This window comes from Gossypium raimondii, chromosome 1 (assembly GCF_025698545.1).
Source record: "Gossypium raimondii isolate GPD5lz chromosome 1, ASM2569854v1, whole genome shotgun sequence".
Lineage (NCBI taxonomy): Eukaryota > Viridiplantae > Streptophyta > Magnoliopsida > Malvales > Malvaceae > Gossypium > Gossypium raimondii.
This window is the reverse complement of record NC_068565.1, coordinates 13,274,236-13,280,858: the sequence shown is the minus strand read 5'-3', so window position 1 is coordinate 13,280,858 and position 6,623 is coordinate 13,274,236.

Genomic DNA, 6,623 nt, shown 5'->3' with positions numbered 1-6,623 from the left:
ATTCATAACATTCCCCATTGGATGTCCATTGGTAGATAATGTGCCTCGTTAAGACCTTATTAGAAAAAATCTTATAGGATAAAAACCTAATGAAGAAAAAAAAAAGTACGTGATCTATAATACGCATAATATGCTTCCTCATTAAAAACCTTACCAGGAAAATCCAATGGGACAAAACCTTGATTAAGGGAAAAAGAGTGCAACGTGTATTTACTCCCCCTCATGAAAACATCACATATTTTCCCATATTCTATGTATTCAATCTTGAATACTAGTTTTTCAAATGACTATTTGAATGTATTTGCTAAGCATTTATATTACCATTCTTTTAAAAGTCATGAGTGAGGGAAATTTGGGAAAATATATTTTAATCTCTTCAGAGATTCAACAATAATCATAACAAACTTTAATCATGATTGTTTTATAAAAACACAAATAAATATTTTGGATCATTTTATAATCCTCCTTCAACTACTATTCACTAAGTCCAATTTACCACATATGTTCAAATTATTTCAATTCATATAAATGAACAATTTCTCAAAAATTTCAATATGCTTCTAGCATCCTAAATCCTTCAAGGATTTTAATATAAACTTTACTATATAGTGATTCATAAAGGTTGTAACAATAACCATTAGACACAAGTTAAATCTTTTATGAATTGTCAATTTAATAATATATCTAAAGGTTATTGCATTCACCACAAAAGAATATTATATCTTTTCATAATCAATGCCAGGACTTAACAAAAAACTTCATATTTTTATTTTGCTTCTACAAAACTACTTCAATTGCTCTCTCACTGGCTTTATACATTAGATATTTGGACTACTGGTCCAAAAACTTCACGAATTTAATTGAACTTGAGTAGCGTCTTTATATTTTGATCAATTTATTCCATATCTATATTTCACAATAGATTTATTCAAGATCTTTCTTTTATTTTATTATTTCAATAATAATATTGCATGCAAAATCATTGTCGACCACTTTTATTATTCAGTTCCACATATTCTCGAACTGACATAACTTATCGAGATCTCTTATTTTCATTATTTTAAAATTCAGTTTCAGGTACCTAAATCTCTTCTGAAATTTTACTTATTAGTTATGTCTCGGGTCTCTTCTGGAGCACCCGCCTCTACTATATGACCATTTAGAAGAATTTTTATCTTTGAAACTGATCAATCTATTATTTATTCTAACTGATTGTCCTACTGGGACTTTGATTCAAATTAAAATATTAGATGGTATATAACACTTGGTTATTTTCATTAAGTTTGTAAATACATCTAACAATTAACGTGTAATGAGTTATCCTTATTGAACTTCTGGTTCAAATTACTCTCCCCTAACTCATTACAAGTTATTATTTTTCTCCCTCTAATATTGGGAAACCTAACGAATCAAAATTGTAATCACAATTCATGTCATAATTGAATCTCAAATACATTCAAAACATCTAATAATATAAAGAAACTTGTAATTAATATATATTTCCAACTTTCTTTAAGAATTCACCCATCTTTGTGTGTTGTGGTGGAGCAATTGGAACATATTCGCACATACAAAAATTCAAATATGAGAAAAATTTAGCTCTTGGTCAAAAACCAATTGTAATGGGGAGTATTTATAACTTATTGGCTTGATGCGTATAACACTTAAATCAACAAAATCTCTTTTTGAAATAGGAAGTTTAGTTCTCATAAGTAATGGTTTAGACATTAATCAAAGGTGTTCAGTCAATAATTTCTTTAAATCATTATGTGCAAACTTTTACAAAAGTTTTCCAAACTCAATCAATAAAAGATTGAGATATAAACTCATCAATATTAGCAAGATGAACTGTCGTAATTGCATGATATGAAATTAATTATTTAAACAAGCAATCTTGCAAACGACAGGTTGCAAGTTGATAACACATATGTGATTATTTTGTAGATGCATCTACCAAAATCATATAATATCAAAACCATCCACATGGTGGATGAATGAACCCATATTTGTTTCAGAAATGCAAGACATTAGATCTCAACTTTAGCTAGTGAGTTTCTAATAATCAATTTTTATTGACAACAAGCAACATATGAGAATTCTTTTAAATTAAAGAATCTTCTGGTTTTTTAATAATTGTCCATATGAATTCTTAAGTAATTTTCGCATCATATATGATCCAGGATGGTCTAACTGGTCACGCCAAGTAGTAAATACATTTGTATCAGTGAACTTCTGGTTTACTTTAATATGTGTTTCAATTGTACTAAATTATAACAAATTAATATACTATCATTCCTTTTACTTTGTATCCACATATAAGTGCTATTGTGACTTACTACTGGAAATGTCTAAATCAATGTGAAATTTATAATGTCACTAGGTCAACAAAATAAATATAATTTTCAACCAATTATATGCAATATTCGCTTCAGGGAATATGCCAAAATCTTCAAATATCTAAAAAAAACTTTGCAACTTCATGTACATCCAACCATAACGAGCCTTAGATAGAATTATCATATTTTATTGGTCGTAAATAGATATTTCACAGTAAATATTTTGCTTCCAACCCCTTAATGGGGATGATGACAAAAGAATCACAGAGATTATAAAATAAATATAAATTAATAACTCAATCCTCTCTTTTCATCCTTTCAAAATAGATATTAATAACAATAGTGATTCATATAAAATATAATATTTTCCTCATTCGAATCTCAATATAAGATCCATTATAAATATCTTTTAAGACTAATGGATTAACCATCACAAGATATTAATATATTAGCTCTTCTAGAGCTTTCGACTAATTTTGTACTATCAACTATTGGAATAATATTTGTTTATTTTGTACCAAATAAGATAAATACTTTCTATCTATAATGATAGAATTTATTACTACATTCTCATATCCTTCCTCAAAGAATATTAATGAAACAAAATATTTAGGCATATGCAATATATGTGGCCAATAATCTTTCATATTGTATTGGTAACATAAGTTATCTATACCCTTTGAAGAGTTATCTTGAAAACTCTCATTGTTTACTTATTTATTACTATGTTCCCACTTTTAGTGGTCCATGATTATATATTTTATTTTCTTTATGTTTGCATTCACTTATGGAAATGCAATAAATCTAGTAGGATAGACTTCTAAACGTCTCCATTGATTCTTTATTTCATAATCACCATCGCAAAACATGTGTGGATTTCAAATCAAAATTTAATCTATTCATGTTTTCATGATTAGTCTCCAATCACATCCTCAATTACAAAAACAATCATGATCTCTATATTTTTATTTTTCATAATTGTTATGTACTACTACATTCACTTTAGGGAATTAAGCAAAACTAGTGGGAAGAATTTCATAGTCTTTCATTAGTAACGTATTATTTTGCTTAGCCATTAAAAGGTATGAGATTTTTCGAAAATACTGTGAAAGTCATTTTCACAATATTGCTACTGCAAGAGCACATTAGATATGTCAATCATATAGTGTAATGTATTCTTTAGGGAATATATATAATACAAATACATGAGTATCTCATGTTATTTATATATATGGTTTTAATGTAAAACACATGAAGGTTTTATTCAACATATATCTTCTTGATATGAAAAACAATATAATATTTTACAAAATTTTGCATCACAAGGAGCTAAAATATAAGCTCTTAAAGAACTTTTTACAGTTTGATGCAATCTTAGCACTTCAGGAGAATATAATCATTTTATTGTATAACCTTAATGAATGCTTAATTTATTTTAAATAAAAATTTATTTATTCATATAAAAATAAAATGAATAGGTATAAATAAAACATATATTAAATATAATAAATAATAAATTCATGTCACTAATAAATCATTGTGGTTAGATAATATATATTTTATATATCATACCACAATAAATTACAAAATATTATAATGTCAAATTAAAATAACTTTACAGTTATAAAAGTTTAAACATAAACATTTTCTAACCTCGACATCTTATGACATAATTTCATCTCAAATTTTACAATGATATGAAATTATCATAGTCGAGTGAATATCCCAAAGTTCATGTCGAGTAAGTATTTTTACTCACATTCCACAATAATCATATATCTTAATCAAAATAAAAATTAAGCCAACCAATTCTATTAAAATGAAAAAAATATTTATCTCCACATCAAAATCCCAACAACTAAATGCATGAAGGATCTTATAAATTCATATAGATATGGATAGTGAATTATATAAATTAAAATTTTAATAGAAATCAAATCAAATTTCAAAAGAAGTTGATTAGATTGACTTACGTTACCATGGATGAGAAGTAGTGATTATAAACATCCTTTCTAATCCAAGCAAGTGATTATAAACATCATTTCTAATGAAAAGAAAGAGATCATTCTCAAGCAAATATCAAAAGAGGCTTTGAGAGTGGATCTTATTTCTTGATTTCATATAGATAACAATATCAAAATTTTCACCATCCTTAAGAACAAAAAGTAAAATAAGTTAATCAAAATAATGATATCGTATAATGAAAGAAGAATGAAAATAATAATCAAATATGAAAAATTAAATAAAATAAACTTCCGTAAGAACTTTACATCTTGTCGTCAAAGATATTGGAAATTATGGAGGATAAATTTGATCGTTGATAAAAGAACTATCACTTTGAACAAGATCGTGCTAATAACATGTTATAAAATAAATAGAGATGGAGAGAATAAAGAACAAAAAAATATGAAAGCAATAGAGAATGTACTTTATTGATCAAAAGGAGTGATTACAATGCTTCATCGAGTCTCTATTTATATGCATAAGAAACATAAAAAAGTAGAGATATAATTCTAAAAGCTATTAGAATTTAAAGTACATTAAAACTTTATCTTGATCATGATGGACATCCACTTAATAAGATATTCATAATAATATTATTTTTATTTTTATAATATATATTTCTTATATTTTTCTAAAAATGTTTACTTTTTAAAATGTGTAATGGATGCCAACCTTAAGGACCAATGTGATCCAAAAAAAAGTCTAGGAGCCAATTTAAAAAAATTGTCAAGCTTAGGGGCCAATTGATATAATAAGTCTTACAATTTATATTACTAAATATGACTTAGGAAATTATAATGTAATGGCACTTTATTAACCAAACACGTTTAGGGAATGAAAATTCTTTATAGTTACAAGATGTAATTAATACCTTAGTAATTATACTTTTATCTAATTACTATATATTGTCCAAATTCATCAATTTTGATTAAAATTATATTTTAATTAATGTAATTTAATAATTAGTTTTAAAATTTATTAAGATAATATTTTAGGATAATATATTTTATACACATTCTTTATATTCATTTATTAAATTTTTTATAAGATATATGTTAAATTTTTATAATTTTAAATTTATGAAAATATTAATTTTGATTGATTTATTAAGGCTTTATTTTAAATATATGATTTTAAAATTTCAATTAATTATAAATATTAATTCTAAAAAAACCATTTATGCAATCATAATTACCATCATCAAATTATATGTAAGCAAAATAACGATTTACATTATAGTGCGACAAAAAATATAGAACATCAATACCTCCAGCCGTTGCCTGAACCAAATGTCAAAATCCAAATGTTGTGACACCACAGTCGAGCACGTCAAACAAACGATGAGGTCATCAAATTTAGCAGTACGAAAAATTGAAAACCGCCAAAGTCTTCTAAGCACTCGAAAACCACACTAGATGGATTTTTTTTTTTGAATTTTCGGTGCTTCAGGACCTTAAGCTTAGTTGGTATTTATAGTGGTGGTTCCTGATAAAAAAACCATCAACTACAAGTCCCACTATCACACAAACAAATGTGTGAAAGTAGTGGGAAACAAAAGTGGGCTGCAAAACATGGGGTCATTCTCACGAACTGAAAAGCAGTTCCAACATTACCCCACTTGGTTTGTATTGCCCATGAATACTTAAAGTCGAAACATAATGCATGAATCATGGCAATATTTTCTTTTAGAATTTGAGTAGTATCTTCCATATATAATAATATATCATGTCTCAAAACTTTAGTCCAAATTTCTTAATGAATAAACCTAATGTTTATTCCAGGTCCAAACTTTAGTGATATTTCTCGAAATAATCAAATTAATATGCACACAAAAATATGAAAAACATCAAACTTAATAGAGTTTCTTTATAATTGTTCTTACAACGAAAATTTACGAAGTGGGATTAAGCCCCATAGTGACAACATGATTCTTAAATTTATGTGGTGGCATGCCTTTAGTCAAAGGATCAGCTAACATCTGCTCAGTGTTAATGTGTTTAATGACCATTTTCTTTTCTTTAACACGTTCCCTTATGGCTAGATACTTAATGTCGATATGTTTACTTTGACTTCCACTTTTGTTGTTATTAGCCGTAAAGACAGCAACTGAATTGTTACAATATATCATCAATAGCCTAGAAATTGATCCACAAGTCTAAGCCTAGAAATAAAACTCTTTAATCATACACCATGTGAGGTAGCCTCAAAACATGAAAAGAACTTAGCCTACATAATGGAAGTAGCAATTAAGGTCTGCTTGACACTCCTCCAAGATATAGCTCC